The sequence below is a fragment of the Amblyraja radiata genome, chromosome 12, assembly GCF_010909765.2.
Source record: "Amblyraja radiata isolate CabotCenter1 chromosome 12, sAmbRad1.1.pri, whole genome shotgun sequence".
In the NCBI taxonomy this organism is placed as follows: domain Eukaryota; kingdom Metazoa; phylum Chordata; class Chondrichthyes; order Rajiformes; family Rajidae; genus Amblyraja; species Amblyraja radiata.
The window spans coordinates 25,183,416-25,205,421 of NC_045967.1; the positions used below are offsets into that span (position 1 = coordinate 25,183,416).

The 22,006-nt window shown below is 41.8% G+C and overlaps 1 protein-coding gene across 4 annotated transcripts in view; it reads right to left on the reverse strand.

The window, feature by feature from the left end:
* The window catches only part of diaph2 (diaphanous related formin 2), a 624,067-nt gene that overhangs the window by 411,847 nt on the left and 190,214 nt on the right, over positions 1–22,006 (reverse strand). The gene's annotated exons all lie outside the window — the stretch shown is intronic.

Below are 22,006 nucleotides of genomic sequence, written 5' to 3' on the forward strand. Positions count from 1 at the left end.
GTGCCATAACATGAGATTCATGCAGATGGGTGTTCAATGGTCAGTACAAACGCAGCATCTGACCCCATTGAACAATTAAAACAATCTAAATGAATTACCTCCCTTCCCATTCAGCAATGCAAAGAGAGCACGATGGAGGACACCCTGATTCCCTCCTCCATTTCCAACACACCTTGATCACTCCACACCTTTAACAGAAGGAGATGCAACAGTTGCCCTTTCAATTCCTCCAATTTATTTCAGTCACGTGACTACGTGAAGAAGGCCGTCAGCCCGCATGCGCGTCATTACGTCTAACGCATTGCGCAACGACTGACTGGCAGGTGCGCTGCTCCTTCCAGCGGTAAGTTTTAAAGCCTCAGGTAAGTGTTTAAACTTTCTTCTGAGGTCGTTTGATTGTTTGGTTCCGTAAAATTCTTACCTACAGACGAGTTGGAACCATTCGGAGATGTCGAAGGTGAAGAGACAGTCCGCGGCAAAACAGGCCACCGAAGACAGCGGGAGTGCGGCTAGCGGGCGGCTGTCCATATCACTTTCGCGGTTGCTGGCGGCGGAGCCAACGACAGCAGACTTGGTGCCGGGAGATGGCACCGTGGCAGTCCTGCTCGGGCGGAAAGCCACACATAAGTCTGTCAGGCCCGTGGACTCAGATGAGTCGGGCCAGGAGGATTCCCCTCCTGCACTGGGGAGCGTCAGTGGACGACTCACCCATATGGAGAACCTATTGGAGAGGTGGCACCAAAATGAAACGCTCCGAACGAGGGGGATCGCGCCAGCGGCACCTGTCACAAGGCTGCACAGTGTCTCCCTCTCTGGGGAGGGGAGCACAGGAGGTCAGTATCGAACTGACTCGGAGTTCGGTGGCACAGCTGGTGAGTACACTCAGGGGCACGAGGTAGAAGTGCCAGTAATGGCTTCAAAATTTGCCATCCCATTGCAATCTGGGGAACCCCTCGACAGCAGTATAAATTACCTGGCTTCTCACCAGCTACAAGACCTGGCCATGGAGGAGACAATAAATAAATACCATGCTCCTGCCAACTGTTCATCTTTAAATGTGCCAGCCGTAAACCACTCCATCTGGGGCAACATTGGAGCGGGCGTCAGAGCCCAGGAGATAAGGCTCCAAAAGATTTTAAAGTTGCTCGCCTCAGGCATAACAGCCTTCGCTAGGTCTGTGGATGGGTAGACTCTATCAGACACACAGCAGGACGCCATGGCTCTCATGTGCAATGCACATTTTGAAATTAATTGCCTGCGGAAGAATGCCATCCGGCCGGCACTGAACACCAAATTTGCTGCACTGTGCAAGGCCAGCAACGTCCGACCGGCAAACTATCTGTTCGGGGAAGACCTGACTAAACAGGTCCGGGAGCTAGATGACGAGGCAAAGACGGTGCGCCTAATGAAAGTCCCCACCACGCCTAGAGTCTCATCATATCGGCGGCAACACCCCTATGCTCCGTACAACACCAGGCGGTACACAGGTACTGGTGGAGAACCCGAACAGGCTACACAGAGGCCTTTTTTAGAGCAAGGCCCAAGCCGGCCAAAGTCCAGGATGCGCGGAGGGCACCCGCCATCAGAACTAACCCCCAAATCTCGGGGGCGGAAACCGGCACCTTACCACCAATAACAGGTAGGTGAATTCTAGTTCCTTATGGAACACGTCAAACATGGCTCAGTCACAAGTTGGGGGAAGATTGCAATATTCTTGCAAAAATAGCGTTGGATCACTCTAGACCCGTTTATACTGCACAGTATACAAGGTTCCAATTAGGATTCCTTCATATTTTCACGCCACCGCACATATGTCTTTCCACAATAAGATAGTTTGGAGGTACAAACTGAAATTGAAAAATTTTCATAAGAAAGAGGTCACTGAGAGGTCATCTCATGAACCTTACCAATTTGGAGGATGCCGTATCATCCTAGGCTTGACTGAACTCAACAACTTTTGTGCAGTATAAAACACTTTAAAATGAATAATCTTTGTTACTGCCTTACAACAGATCTCTAAAGGAGGTTATATGCCATGCATTGACCTTAAAGATGCATACTTCTCGGTACCCGTTCACAGGGAGCACAGGAGATATTTGAAGTCTAACTGGATGGGACAATTGTTGGCAGTTTTTAAAGCATTGCCTAATGGCCTAACCTCAGCCCCAGCTTATTCACATATGATTGAAACCAGTCCTGGGACTACTTCGAACCCAGAGTCATATTGTCATGGCATATTGGATGACATCTTGTCATAAGGGAAACTATGAAATTAGCTGAATCATCTGTTTCAGCCACCAAGCTCATGCTTGAAAGATTAGGGTGTCTCATCCATCCAGTTAAGTCCAAATTGATACCTACCAGGGTAATTGATTACCTGGGATTCACCATTAACTAAACTAACATGTCAGTGACTCTGCCCTGGGACAAGCGATCAGGTTTGATAAAAAACTTGTAACAAACTTTTTGTTAAAACAGCAGCATACGATTAGCAAGTAGCTAGTGTAATTGGCAAACTAGTGGCTGCCTTTTCCAGCAGTCCAATTTCGGGCCTTTGCACTTTCAAGTTTTCAATGTGCCAAGGAGCAGGCACTCAAACTCAGTACAAGTCACTACGGTAGACCAATGCGATTGCCAGCAGAGGCCACTGCTGAATTACAATGATGGGTAACGAATATTCGTGATTGCTCCAGAAAAAAATTATCAATTCACCGTCGGTTATTTTACAAACCGATGCAAGAGCCCTCGGCTGAGGAGCTACCAATACCACCTCTAGCTGCAGTGGTAGGTGGAATGTGCAAGAGTCACTAACTCTTCAGCAACATGGTATTAACTACTTAGAGGTGTTGGGAGCACTCTATGGACTGAAGGCTGATTGCAATAATATGCAGCATGTGTATGTTCAACTACAAATGGACAACACTACAGCGGTGGCATATGTTAATCACATGGGTGGAATCAAGTCTATATCTGGTGACAAATTGGCTAACCTTATTTGACATTGGTGTAATTACGAGAAACATTTGGGTTTCAGCCATCTATCTACCAGATAGATACAATATGGTGGTGGACACTAGATCACGGGAATTAATGACGACTCAGAATGAATGTTGAGTCATGAAGTATTTCAAAACATTGTTGGCATATTGATTTGATTTATTCGCATCTAGGCTAAATCACCAGCTACCCAAATATGTATCATGAGAACCAGACCCAGGAGCGGTGGCAATAGATGCCTTCTCGCCGCATTGGGGAGGAATATTTCTGTATGCTTTTCCCCCTTTTTTGCCTTATCAGTCGCTGTTAGGCAAAAGCAAGCAAGTCAACGCCACAGGCATTTTTAGTAGTACCTGACTGGCCTACACAGTCTTGGTTTCCACTAGTCCTAGCTATGATGACACAGCCTTACATGGCTGTTTCCCAAAAGCAGGAATCTGCTGGTTCACCCAGCAACAGGGAATAGCCATCCATTTCATGACCGGATCAATTTATTGATTTGCAGATTCTGAGGAGACCATACCTGGGGCTCGGATTATCAGAACGAACAGTGGATATGATAACTGCGGCCTGGAGGTACAGTACTAAAAAAAACAGTACATCTCTCACATCAAGAAGTGGGAGATGTTCTGTTTATCCACAGGCATAACGTATGAAACAACACGAATTACAGATGTATTGGAGTTTCTATCTACCCTATTCTATGATCTGAAACTGAGCTACAGTGCCAGGAGCGCATTATCCTCATATTTAGTGCTGGGTACGGGCCATCATTCTGTTGGATCACACCCGTTGATAACGAGGTTTATAAAGTGTATTTTTAATACCATACCACCCAGACCCAGGTACACGGAGGTATGGGATGTAAGCGTGGTATTAACACTGCTTCGCCAGTGGGCACCAGCTTCGTCCCTCCCTTAATCCAAACTCACCCTCAAAATGGTCATGCTTATGGCGCTGGTCTCAGCGCAACGTGTCCAGATGCTACACAAGTTACGACTGGACAACATGGCCACATCTGTCAATAATATTACTTTTTACATTTATGATTTACTTAAAGAGAGCAGTCCTGGGGTGTCAGGACACAAATTTGTATTTTTAGCATACCCCATGGACCCACGGTTGTGTGTAGTAACACACATTCTTCAATATATCAAGGTCATCAAGATCCTTAGAGGCACAGAGTTATCTGTACTCATTAGCTTCAAAAAAACGTACAAAAAGGTATCAGTGCATCTTTAGATGGCTAAAAGAGGTCCTGGCCAATGCAGGAGTGGACACTGACATTTTTAAATATCACTCCACCAGGGCTGCATCTACGTCGGCAGCAAGGGCAATGAACGTCCCCATCGACCTCATCCTAGCGGCCGCAGGATGGGCCAATGAACAGACGTTTCAGAGATTTTACAATAAGCCCATTGCCGGACCAGGAGTCTTTGCCAGCTCCGTTTTAAGTTCTGTCTTATAGTTTCCCCCCCGGGACGGGAGGGGTCACTATTAATTTTTATTTTTGATGATTAAAGCATCAGCATTATTTTTAACAATCTCGTCATGTCTGAATGCTTAAATCATTCTCACTCATCCATGGTCAATTGGTGCAGTGTGTGACGCTTGGACTCATTTCCGGCATGAAATCACAGAGCTTCAAAGTCTTCACGTAGTGACTCACGTGACTCCGAAATACAATAGTAAGATTAAACGGGAACTTACCAGTTTGAAGTTTGATCTTTATTTTATGAGGAGTTACGACGAGGGATTACGTGCCCTCCGCTCCCACCCTCATATTATAAAGGTCATCTGGTAGGTTGTAGTCCTCTCTAATCTTACTATGTTCAGGTCAACTACTACAATCTGTGATTTCACACCACTGCTTTGACGATTGACGCGCATGTGGGCTGCCGGCCTTCTTCACGTAATCCCTCATCGTAACTCCTCATAAAATAAAGATCAAACTTCAAACTGGTAAGCTCGTTTAATCTTACTATTTCTCACTGTTCAGTCCCAAACTCTCTTCCTAAGGGGAACAGCTGTTTGCGTGCATTTCATGCATTTTCATGCTCTTTTGTTTTGCTTACTCATAATGTGGATGCTTTTACACTGGACAATGCTCACCAAAATATTGGCTGAACAATTTCCAAAACAGATCTAGTGGCTTTCCAGTCCACAAGTGTAGTCTACAGTTCCCAGTCACCTATCACTTGAATTCCCTGTCTGGGTGTCACTCCCACTTTGAACTTTGAGGCTCAGAACTATTCCAATTAAACTCAACAAAACCTTAAGAATATTTATCATTTTCCACACTAACAAGTATACCTGGTTGGTTACTGATGGGAAGAACAGCTTTCAAAGGGGCAAACAACAGCAACAGTGAAATTAATGGCACCTCCAGATTTCTTGAGACATTGAAATAAAATTAAATAAAAGGCTGACAAAAAAAATAATTAGTTCTGATAACAATATTTTTTGTAGTCATTAGCTCAGTGCAATTTAAAGGGAAATTATTATAGGGAATTTAGAGGGAAAACGAAAACCTTTTCATGACGCGACTTCTTTGTTTATGGTATTTAAGCTTCTATGGAAGCAACTTAAGCATGACATTTTCACAAAAAAGGTTGGTATATTGTGAATTTTGTCCCATCAAGAAAAAAATGAAGTTCAACATTCATTATTTCACAACTCATATTTTTAGAAAAACGGAGGTAAAAAGTAACTTTTATATATGACTACAAAATGCTCAGATGTATGAAGCTATAATGAATCTGTTCTTTGTTTTTATTTTCTATTTCTCTGAAGAAACTGAATTACACCAGTTATTCAACTACTGATAACCCAAACCAAACTTCAGTTCACGTGATCTTATACAATGAATTTAGGCAAGCTATTTCATGATGAGGTCTGGAAGTTCATTTCTGAGCAATGTTCTACCCTTAACTGATATACACTTCTCAACAGCAATTATTAAATGTTGTCTGCAAAGTAAATATTTGTTTCCTCTACCTAATGCTAAGAAGCACTAATAACAGTTTTAAAGATATGCATCTTTGAGTACTGACATTATCAAACTTAGTGCAGAACTTTTTGAGCTTTCCCAATCTTGGGAGTAATGGAGAAAAAAATATATAGTAATTATTTTCATTACCAATAGCTTTCATTGCAGCTGATAAGTAAATCCTACACCACCTTCAAATAGAAAACCTAATTTCAATATCAATGCATATGGTACAGCATTCTGGCATTTGTTCACTTTGTTCCCTGATGTGTCCTGCTCTGAAATCTTGCAATGTATTGCAGATATTGAAAAACTGAAAGGAAAAAAAAGGAACTGTTCCACAAATCAAGAAGGATTTATGATGATCAAGAGAGTTCATGTTTCAAGTTGTGACATGTCATTGGACTATGCAAGGACATATTTAGAGCAAGGCAACAGAGGTGAACTAAGGGGTCTTCTTTCTAACAAGCGAAAGTCCTGAACGCCAACCTAATTTCTTATTCCAATACCATCTTAATTCAACTTTCACTATGATGTCTTTGTCATTCAATCCCTCCTAGCATCCATCACATCACAGACCATCTCTTTTCCTTTCTCTCTCCTTGCTGTTTCTTAATTCTTGCTCATCTTTAACTCTCACCAGTTTTAATGCAAAATCAATCCAAAACACTGAGCCACATCATCAAACTGCCAGGGGTCAGAAGGCAGGGAGATCATGATACTTCAGCTTCAGACACAGCACAAACCTTCTGACCACCCACTCGCAGGCAAAGCTGGTCCCTCAGCACTCTCTGGACATGGCAAAGGGAGCTGAATCAATCATGACCTAGCATGGTCTCCTCTTCTAGAGGTTGGCCTCCAGCAAGATGTTTCTGTGTACACAGATCGGTTATGGGGAAAGGCGTCAGCTGAGTAGAGAAGCAGGAAGCAGCAGTGAGGTCTCTGGCCCAGTTTGGACTGAGAGCATAACAACGATGCAAGAACATAAAGGATTTTTCTGAAAGGAGTTTGGGGAACAGTGCTTAAGTAATCTACAGACAAAAAATAGGAACATGGACCTTGAAAGTACATCTCTAAATTATTTACTGATTTTCAACCAGGGACAGACAAAAAAAGGAAATTTGTTTATTAGACAAATGTTGATGTCTTGATGCATGTATCTAACAGAAGAACTCACCCAATGTTGAAAAGAAAAAAAAACAATGTTTCAAGTTACTGACCGTTGCCCAGAATTGGGGATAAGAGTAGAGAATTGAGTTTTGAAACTAGAATTGAAATTCTAGTTTTCAAAGACTAGAATTAATTGTAAACTTAGTTTTCCATTTAGATTAATGTGTTTAATGAAAAATATGATTATATGATGAGAATATGGGCTAATGGGATCAAGGAATATGGAGAGAAAGCAGGAACGGGGTGCTGATTTTGGCTCAAAGGGCCGAATGGCCTACTCCTGCACCTATTTTCTATGTTTCTATGAAATGTTACAATCCTGGTTTTCAATCAAGTAGTAGTAATCATCACTTCAAAAATTAGATGATGAATTACCATCTTTATCTCTTAATGTGGTATTTTTATATAGGAAGACAGACTGATTTTACTGATTTTGAGCATAATTGGCACCACAATGTGGTTTCATGCAGCAGTTTGAAAGTGCCGCCCCTCTTCAGCAAATCCATTACCAAAAATAAATTCCAATGCAGCCGAGTAGTAGTTGCTTCATATTTGGCAAATAGAATGATGTAAAGGTTACTTTAACACATTAGCTGTTCTTAATTGAAAAAAAATGCCAGGCAAGTTAGTTGAAAATAGGTTGCTGGTTAACCTTTTCATTGAAGAATATATAATAAATCATACAAAAAAATCCTGCTCCACTCATGTATAAGCACTGCAGGCATATGAAATTAAGAAATGGGTATTGGCAGCCATCATCTTGTTCCTTATCAAATGCTGATTACTTTCCTTCAAAAATAAAGAAAGTGATATGAAATATAAGGAATGGAAATGTTACCTACATTGGGTAATAATTAACTCCCAGTCAGAGTATGATGAATCAGTCATATTTTAAATGAAAAGAAAATGTTAAGCGAGTAATTAGCAGTAGTGGATGTGGCTAACTACCCCTCCCTTCTACTGTGGTCGAGGCTGGTCTGGTCCAGTGGGTTCTGAAGGGGCTCAGGTGAAATTGACAGTATCTGCCATAGATGGGATGGGTGGTGTTTGACATGGTCAGGTGTGTAAAAAGGAAGATAATGCTCTTGCCACAGTTCTATATAATCCAAAGGAAATTTGAAATTTGCTGTATCATCCCAGATGCTCCTCCTCCAGTTTGATCAATTGCAAAGATTCCCACTAGTTGATAAGGAGGTCACTTCCCCCTCTCGCTGTCTAAATAGCCCAAGTCTCCAAACATACAAACCAGGACAAGGTTTGTCCAGTTGGCCTCTCAAGCCTGCTCTGGCTTTTAATACAAACACAACTGATGTGATTGTAATCAAAGCTCCATTCTAATATATCTGTGGCAACCTTTCACCTCCTTATCCTGAATCAATCTACTTAGATTCATAGTCATAAAGGTGAAAACCAGCCCTTGGCCCAAACTTGTCCACACCAACGAACACACCCTATCTACACTACTCCCACCTGCTGCATTTGGCCAATATCCCTCTATACCTATTATATTCTAGTACCTGTCTAAATCTACCTATACATAACTAAAACTCTGATATTGTTATCTTCCGGTTTGGCGGTCTTTCTATTTGCACAAAAACGGTTTGCAATAGAGCAACGATTTTTCGCAAGTTCACTCGCCGTTCTCCTGTGCTGTGAGTGCGCCAAGATTTGTTTCGATCGGTTGAATGTCGTAAAAGTTAGCGAGGTTTAAAAATCTTAAAAACCATGCGTGCGCAGATCAATCTCTTCTCCTGCTAGTCTGCGCCGCATGGATTAGTCTCTTCCCCGTCACTCCCCGAGACGGTCCGCCCCTTCCTGTGCCATTGCATCGTTACTGGAGCTAAGGGTGGCTGGTGGAGGATTCCAACCGGACTTTCGGTGGGACCCTAAGCAGCCCAGCCCCAAGCAACCCAGCCCCGCCCCAAGCAGCAGCCCCGCCCTAAGCAGCAACCCTGCCCCAAGCAGCAGCCCAGACCCAAGCAGCAGCCCAGACCCAAGCAGCAGCCCAGCATCGGAGACCCGACCCAGTCCAGCATTGGAGACCCAGCCCAGCCGTCAGAGATGTCGCCAAGCGGAATGCGGAGACTGATCCCGGCCACATAACCACCCCTCCCCCCGCTCACACACCCCTTCCCCCCACAACCCCTCCGCCTGCACACCCGCCCCTGCGCAGTTAGGAGCTTTGGGTGAGTGGTGGAATATTGCATTGGGGGAATGGGTTGCGTTGGGGGAACGGGTGAGTGGAGAAACATTGCGTTGAGGAATGGGTTGCGGTGGGGGACCAGGCCTCTGTGTGACTGGTCCCACTTAGTCCAGTGTTTTTTAAATGTTGTGATAGTACCTCCCTCAACTACCTCCTCTGGAAGCTTGTTCCATATACCTACCACCCTCTGTGGAAATATTGCCCTTCAGGTCCCAATTAAATCTTTCCCTTAGATTTCACCTTAAACGTATGTCCTCTGGTTCTTGTTTCCCCTGCCCTGGCTAAATGACCCTATACATCCACCCTATCTGTTCCCCTCGTGAACTTATACACCTCCATAAGATCATCCCTTATCCTCATGCACTCCAACAAATAAAGTCCCTGCCTGCCAGAGGCGCTGGTGTGCTTTCTTGGCTATTGCTTCAATATGGGTGGTCCAGGACAAGTTGCTGGTGATATTTATTCCTATGAATTTACTCCAGCACTTTATGTTTTATGCAAGATGCCAGCATCTGCATTTCCTTGTCTTCAAAGAAATGGCAAATTCCACCATGATCATCTGGACTGTTTACAAGGACCCATAGATAAACAAAAGTGGTCCACTTATTCCAATCTTGTCCTGGACCTTTATTGTCAGGAGTTGTTTTGTGTAGTGGGGAAAGGATGGGGTTGAGGATTTTGTTTTGCAGTTGCTTTGCATATGGTCCACTTTCTTATCCCTTTCATTGAACAAGTCATCATCATAGGAACTCTGCAACCAAAGATGCACATAATAAAGCATCATTAACTGCAGTCAACAACTGTACCTTTAGAGGCTGAGCTCTGGTGTGGAGACATGCTTGCCAACTCTTGCTCAGTTATAAAAGCTAACAGGTCCCAGCTCCTGCTTTAAGAGTGTTGCCATGAGGTGTATTGATTTATTACTTTGAAGCGAGAAAGTGCAGATCTTGAGAATTTTACGGTCGATGGCATTGAGGTCACTGAGGAAGATCAGTTTATCTCCCTCAGTGCCAAATGCCAAGGTTTTCATGGCTGGAGTAGAAACACTTCCCAGTCCCGTTTATTGCTTCCTAGATTGGGCTGATGACTGTAGGGTATTGGTTCCATGTAAGCGAAACCCAGAATGTCATGAGATTTTCACTTATCCTACAGGGGAAATTACAAATGTCTTATTGTTAATATTATCAGCACATGATGCCTGTTCACTTGTATACCAGGTACACTTTAAAGGATAGGTACACTTTAAAGGATTAAGATTTTTATAGTGTAAGTGAGTTGATTTAATTTGGGGGTAAGCCATGTCAGTTGAGATCGGCCCCATGGTTTGCTCATCCTGCAACACGTGGGAGATCAGGGATTGAATTGAATTGAATTGAATTGAATTCCTTTATTGTCATTCAGACCTTACGGTCTGAACGAAATTTCGTGCCTGCAGGCATACATACAATCATACAATAATAAACACTAAACACAAATAAACATCCACCACAGTGTATCCTCCAAGCACCTCCTCACTGTGGTGGAGGCAAAAATCTTAGGGCTGCAGTCTCTTCCCTCCTCTTCTCCAACTGCGCTGAGGCGATTCCCCACAGGGCGATGGCTCAAACAGTCCCGCGGCTCACCGAACCCCGCAAACGGGCCGGCTCAAACACCGCGGCCCGGGGTGGTCGAAGCTGCCGCCCTCCAGTCCAGCGGACGCAGCCGCTGGCCCGCGGCACAACCCCGGACTCAGGTCATAGCCGCCAGAACGCCGTCCCAGCCACCGGAGCACCGTTCCAGCCCCGAGCCGGATCGCCCTCACGTGAGTGCCGTTCCTCCCTCGAGCTGGGCCGCTCCGACGGGAGCGCCATTCCACCCTCGAGCTGGGCCGCTCCGACGGGAGCGCAATTCCACCTCGGGATGGGCCGCTCCGACGGGAGCGCCATTCCACCCTCGGGATGGGCCGCTCCGACGAGAGCGTCACAGCCCCTCACGGGAGCGCCGTTCCAGCCCCGAGCCGGGCCGCCCTCACGGGAGCGAGCCCAGGGTGAGTCCTGACTGGCTGCCTCCGGAGTCTCGAGGTCGCCAGCTCCGCCATTAGGCCTCAGCGCAGACGGAGGCAGAGAAGGGGGATACGACAAAAAAGTCGCATTCCCCCGAAGGGAGAGACAGCAAGCCCCGTTTCAACCCCCCCCCCCACATAAACACAACCTAAAAACCAAAAACTTAGCTAGACAAAACGGGGAAAAAAAACAACACAAAAAGTTAAGACAAACGGACTGCAGGCGAGCCGCAGCCGTTCACCAGCGCTGCCACTTCCGGATATGGTCGGTGTCCCTGGTGACTACGTGTGCAGGAAGTGTGTCCAGCTGCAGCTCCTGGCAGATCGCATTGAACGATTGGAGCTGCGGTTGGATTTATACTGGAGCATCCACAATGCTGAGAAAGTTGTGAATAGCACGTACAGTGAGTTGGCCACACCGCAAGTAAAAGTTAAGCGGACAGAAAGGGAACGGGAGGCCACTAGCCAGCGTAGCAATAGGCAGGTAGTGCAGGAGTCCCCTGCGGTCATCTCCCTCCGAAACAGATATACCATTTTGGATACTGTTGGGGGAGATGGCTCATCAGGGGAAGGCAGCAGCAGCAGCCAAGTTCATGGCACCGTGGGTGGCTCTGCGGCACAGGGGGGGAGGAGAAAGAGTGGAAGGGCTATAGTAATAGGGGTTTCAATTGTAAGGGGAATAGATAGGCGTTTCTACGGCCGCAAAAGAGACTCGAGTATGGTATGTTGCCTCCCTGGTGCAAGGGTCAGGGATGTAATGTTAAAATTGAGTATAGAAGCTGGGATGTAATGTTAAAATTGTACAAGGCATTGGTGAGACCAAATCTGGAGTATGGTGTACAATTTTGGTCGCCCAATTATAGGAAGGATGTCAACAAAATAGAGAGAGTACAGAGGAGATTTACTAGAATGTTGCCTGGGTTTCAACAACTAAGTTACAGAGATAGGTTGAATAAGTTAGGTCTTTATTCTCTGGAGCGCAGAAGGTTAAGGGGGGACTTGATAGAGGTCTTTAAAATGATGAGAGGGATAGACAGAGTTGATGTGATCAAGCTTTTCCCTTTGAGAATAGGGAAGATTCAAACAAGAGGACATGACTTCAGAATTAAGGGACAGAAGTTTAGGGGTAACATGAGGGGGAACTTCTTTACTCAGAGAGTGGTAGCGGTGTGGAATGAGCTTCCAGTGGAAGTGGTGGCGGCAGGTTCGTTGGTATCATTTAAGAATAAATTGGATAGGCATATGGATGAGAAGGGAATGGAGGGTTATGGTATGAGTGCAGGCAGGTGGGACTAAGGGAAAAAAATTGTTCGGCGCGGACTTGTAGGGCCGAGATGGCCTGTTTCCGTGCTGTAATTGTTATATGGTTATATGGTTATATGGTTATGTCACTGAGCGGCTGCAGAACATTCTGGAGGGGGAGGGTGAACAGCCAGTTGTCGTGGTGCGCATTGGCACCAACGATATAGGTAAAAAACGGAATGAGGTCCTACAAGGTGAATTTAGAGAGCTAGGAGATAAACTTAAAAGTAGGACCTCAAAGGTAATAATCTGGATTACTACCCGTGCCACGTGCTAGTCAGAGTAGAAATAGGAGGAAATTGCAGATGAATATGTGGCTTGAAAAATGGTGCAAGGGGGAGGGATTCAAATTTCTAGGGCATTGGAACCAGTTCTGGGGGAGGTGGGACCAGTACAAACAGGACGGTCTGCACCTGGGCTGGAATGGAACCAATGTCCTTGGGGGAGTGTTTGCTAGTGCTGTCGGGGAGGATTTAAACTAATGCGGCAGGGAGATGGGAGCATGAGCAGAGAGACAGAGGGGTGTAAAATGAGGGTAGAAGCAATAGGTAGCAAGGTGAAAAGTAAAAGTGGCAGGCAGACAAATCCAGGGCAAAAATCAAAAAGTGCCACTTTTCAATATAATTGTATAAGGGGTAAGAGTGTTGTAAAAACAAGCCTGAAGGCTTTGTGTCAATTCAAGGAGCATTCGTAATAAGGTGGATGAGTTGAATGTGCAGATAGTTATTAATGAATATGATATAGTTGGGATCACAGAGACATGGCCCCAAGGTGACCAAGGCTGGGAGCTGAACATCCAGGGATATTCAATGTTCAGGAAGGATAGACAAAAAGGAAAAGGAGGTGGGGTAGCGTTGCTGGTTAGAGAGGAGATTAACGCAATGGAAAGGAAGGGCATTAGTTTGGAGGATGTGGAATCGGTATGGGTAGAGCTGCGAAACACTAAGGGGCAGAAAACGCTAGTGGGAGTTGTGTACAGGCCACCTAACAGTAGGAGTGGAGTTGGGGATGGCATCAAACAGGAAATTAGAAATGCGTGCAACAAAGATAAAACAGTTATAATGGGTGACTTCAATCTACATATAGATTGGGTGAATCAAATTGGCAGGGGTGCTGAGGAAGAGGATTTCTTGGAATGTATGCAGGATAGATTTCTAAACCAACATGTAGTGGAACCAATGAGAGAGCAGGCTATTCTAGACTGAGTATTGAGTAATGAGGAAGGGTTAGTTAGCAGTCTTGTTGTGCGTGGCCCCTTGGGCAAGAATGACCATAATATGGTTGAGTTCTTCATTAGGATGGAGAGTGATTTTGTTAATTCAGAAACAAGGGTTCTGAACTTAAAGAAAGGTAACTTTGAGGGTATGAGACGTGAATTGGCCAAGATAGACTGGCAATTGATTCTTAAAGGGTTGACGGTGGATATGCAATGGAAGGCTTTTGAAGACTGCATGGATGAACTACAACAATTGTTCATACCAGTTTGGCAAAAGAATAAATCAGGTAAGGGAGTGCATCCGTGGATAACAAGGGAAATCAGGGATAGTATCAAAACAAAAGATGAAGCATACAAATTAGCCAGAAAAAGCAGCCTACCAGAGGACTGGGAGAAATTCAGAGTCCAGCAGAGGATGACAGAGGGTTTAATTAGGAAAGGGAAAATAGCTTATGAAAGAAAACTGGCAGGGAACATAAAAACTGACTGCCAATGCTTTTCTAGATATGTGAAGAGAAAAAGATTAGTTAAAACAAATGTAGGCCCCTTGTAGTCAGAAACAGGTGAATTGATCATGGGGAACAAGGACATGGTGGACCAATTGAATAACTACTTTGGTTCTGTCTTCACTAAGGAAGACATAAATAATCTGTCGGAAATAGCAGGGGACCGGGGGTCAAATGAGATGGAGGAACTGAGTGAAATCCAGGTTAGTCGGGAAGTGGAATTGAATGGATTAAAGGCTGATAAATCCCCAGGGCCAGATAGGCTGCATCCCAGAGTACTTAAGGAAGTAGCCCCAGAAATAGTGGATGCATTAGTGATAATTTTTCAAAAATCTTTAGATTCTGGAGAAGTTCCTGAGGATTAGAGGGTAGCTAATTTAACCCCACTTTTTAAAAAGGGAGGGAAAGAGAAAACGGGGAATTACAGACCAGTTGGTCTAAGATCGGTAGTGGGGAAAATGCTAGAGTCAGTTATTAAAGATGGGATAGCAGCACATTTGGAAAGTGGTGAAATCATTGGACAAAGTCAGCATGGATTTATGAAAGGTAAATCATGTCTGACGAATTTTATAGAATTTTTCGAGGATGTAACTAGTAGAGTGGAGAAGGGAGAACCAGTGGATGTGTTATATCTGGACTTTCAGAAGGCTTTCGACAAGGTCCCACATAAGAGATTGGTATACAAACTTAAAGCACACGGTATTGGGGGTTCAGTATTGATGTGGATAAAGAACTGGCTAGCAGACAGGAAGCAAAGAATAGGAGTAAACGGGTCCCTTTCAGAATGGAAGGCAGTGACTAGTGGGGTACCACAAGGCTCAGTGCTGGGACCCCAGCTATTTACAATATATATTAATGATTTGGACGAGGGAATTGAATGCAACATCAGCTGGGGGGCAGTGTTAGCTGTGAGGAGGATGCTAGGAGGCTGCAAGGTGACTTGGATAGGTTGGGTGAGTGGGCAAATGCATGGCAGATACAGTATAATGTGGATAAATGTTAGTTTATCCACTTTGGTGGCAAGAACAGGAAAGTAGACTATTATCTGAATGGTGGCCAATTAGGAAAAGGGGAGATGCAACGAGACCTGGGTGTCATGGTACACCAGTCATTGAAAGTAGGCATGCAGGTGCAGCAGGCAGTGAAGAAAGCGAATGGTATGTTAGCATTCATAGCAAAAGGATTTGAGTATAGAGCAGGGAGGTGCTACTGCAGTTGTACAGGGTCTTGGTGAGACCACACCTGGAGTATTGCGTACAGTTTGGTTCTCACTAATCTGAGAAGGACATTCTTGCCATAGAGGAGTACAGAGAGGTTCACCAGACTGATTCCTGTGATGGCAGGATCTTATATGAAACTTGCAAACTGCTTATAGCTAGAGTTGAGACTTGAGGGCTATAGAACTTGCAGAAGATTTTAAGGTTTTTACCAGGCTGTTCAGGAGAAGATGTTCCGATGGAAGGTCCGACAGGGGGCACAGTTTAAGGATAAGGGGGAAGACTTTTAGGACCGAGATGAGAAAAACATTTTTCACACAGAGAGTGGTGAATCTTTGGAATTCTCTGCCACAGAAGGTAGTTGAGGCCAGTTCATTGGCTATATTTAAGAGGGAGTTAGATGTGGCCCTTGTGGCTAAAGGGATCAGAGGGTATGGAGAGAGGGCAGGTACAGGATACTGAGTTGGATCATATTGAATGGCGGTGCAGGGTCGAAGGGCCGAATGGCCTACTCCTGCACCTATTTTCTATGTTTCTATGTTTCTATACACCTATGATCAGCAAGCAGATTGAAATCCACCGCAAGATCAGCAATAGGATCAGTCAGAAGGACGCCAGGCTTACCAATCATCCTGCTGCAGCTACAATAAAATGATGACTGGCAGGCAAATGTAGGATTGCACAATTCAGCCCATTGCCCCTGTCTCCATCCATCACTCTCTCCACAGACATCTTGACGTGTTGAGAATTTTCAACATTTTATGCTTTTGTAACGTGTAGTTCAACACAATTGTCCCATTAATTTCCTTCTGTCCACAATCCAAAAAGCAACAGCTTTTACCACCGACCTTGAATAAAGAGGTAGTCACCTCCATAACCCAGAGTTGATCTTGTCCAAAGCATGCTGCTGTCAGGTGTCAAATGTAAAAGATCCATGAGAACCAGCAGTAACAAAGTCCAAAAACAGATATTTCTTGTAAATAGCTGTCATTTGGACTTGGAGGTGATAGACAAATTTTCTCTTAAAAGCTCAGTGCTGGGCCAGCTGCTGATTTTTGATGTATGTTAATAATGTAGACATCAGACACTAAGTGAAATTCAAAATGTACAAATGACATATAGCTCAAGAATTCAGTTAAGTGAGGAGAATAGGGGTACTATAACAGAGGATATAGTTACAAATTTCAAACCATTTGTTAAATTTAACTTGCAGCAAGTTAGATTTTATGCAGATATAATTTGGCAGGAAGAACAAAGATACAATAAAGGCTAAATTGCACAATTCTAATCGAGACAGACCAGGTACATTTATACATAAATCCTTTTAGACATCAAAGCTGGCTGGGAAAATGATTAATATAATGGTATCCTGGACTTTGCAAGATGAAGTATCGACTTATGGAGAGGCAATAATCATTTTTTTTTTTAAACTATTAGATCACAATTTGCGTATTATAACTAATTCTGGTCATGTACTTTAAGGAGAGTGAGAAGGGCACAGGAAACATTTACTGGATTGATCAGGGATGAGGGATTTCAGTTACAAGTACATAACATAGAATCTAGGGTGGTCACCTTGGAGCGGAACATAACAGAACGTCAATAACATTGCAGCTGAAGCAAATATTATAAAGCACAATAATCACTTAAAGTCTAAACAAAGTTCATACCTATTCTGAGAAACATATTCACAAAAATACAGTTAAACACAAAATCTAACTGTAATTGCATGTTTTCTATTCTTAACTGGCTGTACATTCAAAAAAAGCCACCAACATGAATTTGGAATATATTAGAACAAAACATTTACAAATTCTGTCCATGCAATAATTATGGAACCTATGTAAACTTATCAAATTAGAGCAATTTTGTCCCAGTGGCAAAACTCTCTAATTTTTGCATCTTTCAGCTGCTACCAGACAGAAAGTCAAATGCCCTGAACAACACTGCTTCTTAAACTGTCCCAGGCTTTGCTATTTCACTTCAAGTATAATATAGAAAGAAAGGTTATGTGTTCTACCTGATTACTTTTCAAACCCCCACGTGTTTTTTTTGGGGCTGAAATGTCGTAAAAAAAGGAAAAATATGATCCAAATAACTGTGCGAGCGAGAACATATACACAAATATGAGTATTCTACTTAATGTACGAACATTGCTATCACCGGTACCATGGAGATAAGTAAAAAATAATACTCCAAGAACGAGTGCAACTAATTGTACTCATAAGGAAGATCCATGCAGCATAACTGAATCATGCCAAAAGCAATTATTAAGCTTCAACACTCAAATAAGCTTTGCATTTTAATATAAACTCTTGGACATTTCCTTAATTTATGTTTTCATGGATGAGATGCTAGTCATTATCAGTTTCAATGGCAGGTGCGGTAATTTTTACTCTTGCCAAGCACTTGAAAATAGCTGTGGATATCTCCAGTTGGTTTAGAATAACCTTCAATTGAATATCTGGGGGTCTAATTGTTTTATTAAAATGTTTAATTGGCAGAAAAATGTGAAACATCCTGATGTACATTAGTTAGTTTTAAAACGGGAAAATCAGAGTAATTAAAATAGTTAATTGTTATTTCTATAAATAGTATATTGAAGGAAAGTTGACATAATATAACTGTATGAGCATATTGCACTAATTGCTATTGCTATGCTCTTAGTTGTCAGCACAAATACCTTTTTTGTACAAGCAAGTTGCAACCTTCTGCAGTAATTTTCAATACAAATTTCAAGCTATGGCAAGTCTCAATTTCACTGTGTTAAGGGTTTCTCAAATATCAGTATTTTGAAATAGTTTATTTCATATTAATATTCACTTTTCCTACATAGATCCTAAATGTGATTTTCACTATCAGAAGTGCCATTGTTTGAATAATATATAAAACTGAGACAACATCTGCTCTCTCCCGTGGCCACAAAGTATCCTATTGGACTATTTCAAAAATAAGCCAGTGATATATCCACTGTTAACGCCAACATTATTTTTTCAATTAGCATCACTGAAAAAAATGATATTGTTATTGTTATTCAATTGCTCTTTGTGAGAGTGGCTGTCATTTGTCATACATGAGTATAACAGCTATTTCTTTCACGTGCTTCATTGGCTACAAATGATTTTAGGACAAGCTGAAAAAGATATGAAACGGCTATGTGTAAACGTACCTACTTATTTCATAAGATGGCTCCAATCAACTCAAATAAACATTAGAACACAAAGGATACACAGCACAGACATCAGCAAGGAAAACATATAAAAGCACTATGGAGTACCTGAGGTAGACTAGGAAACAATCTAAAAATCAAGGTTTTGGAATTCTCCCACTCACAGTATTTTACTTAGCTAGTTGTTAAAAAACACAATGATCTTCAAATTCTATACTCTAAATAATTAAAAAGGAATAATAACTTAGAACAATTAGGTGAACTCAATTCAAAAACGGATTTACTTATCCTTTGTCCTACGTAGCCATTTATTAACAAAAACATGAATAAAATGTCTGTTTCTATGACAGGTATAATGTGCCAGATTCATCATACATGTTCCCACACGTAAGTGCTTGCGTTAAGCACCAAACCGTCCTGAAAGGAGGGGAAATTATGTCTTTCCCACATGGGACCTCAGGAAAATCTAAGCCATATTAACATGAATTATTTTATCAGTTCAGTGGGACAAACAAAAAGGTGGCACCGAGTTAGTTGCAGATTTTGTCTCAAAATAACCAGCATTTTTTGATTGCAGAATTATTATTTTTTTTAAAACCTCATCATTCCAACTTAATTTAGTTTTGAAATGTTACTTCACAATATATTTAGGCTGTTAAAAAGTTTAAAGCTCATGGAACACAATGAAAATTCAGATTAATCACTGAAGCCTGTTAAAATGAGAGAAAAAAACATTACTGTCTAATGGCATTTTTACAGAGGTCCTTTATGGGTTCCCTGCCAGTAGCATTTCATAAAATGTTGTGCATCTTCCATCATACTGTAAAATTTATTTATAATGCAGAGCAATATGGCCAGCTAGTGGTGTGCAGGGAATTAAAGTTGTCTAAGGGATTCAGATTATTTAAATTTACAGGGTAAGGTGCGGCAGATGGAGTTTAATTTGGATAAATACAGGGTAATTCAGTTTGGAATGAAGAATAAAAAACATGCACATACCATAAATTAACCATAATAATCAAGATTAAAAGAATTTAGATGTGATTATTGATCATTCATTGCAGCCGTCTTCCCATGTGAAGCCTATTAGTCAAAATCATTAAGCACTGAAATCACTCAAAGACATCTAATTATCCCAAAACAAGGTAGTCAGTTTAGGAATTTGGAGGGAATCGTGTTCAGAATATTAAATGCAAATGGAATACTGATTTCAAAAATAATACTGCTGCTTTGTACTCATGTAAAATACTGCAGGGAAGCTGAAATTCAGAGACAAAACCAGATAGTATTGAAAACAACATCCATGGGGAGTCAAACTGATGTTATCCAGATCACTTAAAAAGTTATGTTATCAAAGTTTTAAAGGACAAAAAGTAGCATAAACAACAGTATTTATTTTATCCCCGAAAGGAAAATAAAAGTATGAGAGATGAATAAAGTATATAAACAAATATAATCATAGCTAGAAATGCCAAATTAGCAAGCTGAACATTTAGCAATTATGCTTGGGGCTTAGCAAAAGTCCCCAAAAAAGTATTAAATTCTTTAAAGCAAAAATAAATATACAATTTGAAAATTAGTGCAATAGACATGGACAACAAAGTACTTCACAAAACATAATACATTTTTCTTGTTAAAATGATACACAAACAGCTCTGGAATTGGCAGATTTAAGTGTGACGACTATGAAATATGATTAATATTTTGAAGTTGTGATCAATTATTCTCTATGATCCAGGAGAATTTATTGCTCTACGATCTCCAATTGTTCTATTGTTTAATGTTAAGATAAGTTTTCATGAAACAGAAAACCGAATTAGAGGACTCAATAGGTAAAATGCCTTTTTCTGGTTACATGCTTGTTTAGCATTCCTTCCTGACTATATCAAGATTAAAATATTGACATACTGAAAATCATATATATAGCAAAACAATGGTATTCGCACAGATCTAATGCGCAATTCATTCTGATAAGAAAATAAAGTCTGTTCAATATTCAGACAATAAGTCTGATCTTTATTTCATCAAAATAAAGAAGGTTTGAACAAACTACATTTTGGACAACATTAACATATAAACAATTGCCACACAAAAATCAACTCTTCACGCTGATGAATATGAAAAAAACTGTGATGAAGTGCCTTGAAAATATATTCACAATTTAACAAATGATTTCCTCAAATCTTACTTCAAGACCTTATCCATCCTGTCTCCAAAAGAACATACTTTCATCATCCAAAGGCAAAAAATATATATATAAAAGTGTTTTTATGAATGCCACATTTAATTCAAATACTGGATCACTAGTTCACAGTTGACAAATAAAGCAAATGTCATTATTGTTCAGAAGATTCCATTGTTTTTTTTGGTGACATCAAGAATTACATCCACATATGTGTGGATTTCTGTAAAATCACAGAACAGCAGCTTCTTTTACAGATGCATTACATTATTAAATACATTATCATCACATTTTCTCCAAATTAGGAAAAATATTCCAACATCCAAAAGGAAGCATCTCATGTTCCCTGTGCAGTGAACCATATTAAGTAAAATTTGAGCTGGTAAAGATATACTGGAGAAAAGATTCTCACGGAAATGATAATGATCGCTTTGAAAAACAGGACTAAGAGAAAATAGCTTTATGAAGGACAGTTAAGGAGGTTAAAGGGGGATGTTACTAAGTATGTAAAATTATAAGGAGTGCTGGTAGGATTGACTGCAAAAATCTTTTCCCATATAAGAGGTTGATAAAACTAGGGGACATAGATTCACGATAAGGGGGATGAAAGAAGAGATTTTGAGCGGATATGAAGGACATTGCGTCATCCAATGTGATACGCACTTGGAATTCACTGCCTAAGATGGGTCACTGACAGCATTTAAGAAATGTATGGATGAGCATTTGAATCACATAGGCATGGAGAGCTATGAACCAAGAGTTGTGAATGAGATGAATATAAAAACATGCCCACTGGTCAATGTGGATGAGCTAGGTTGAATGTCCTATTTCCATGCTCACAATTCTATGATTCTAGGATTTGAAAATCCCAAATAACAATGTATGAACCCCAAAATAATGGTCCCCGGTGAAAATGTTTGAATTGATACTGAAATTTACAGCTTTCATGACAAAGAAGGTCTGAAGGGTCTCGATCCGAAACGTCACCCATTCCTTCTCCCCAGAGATGCTGCC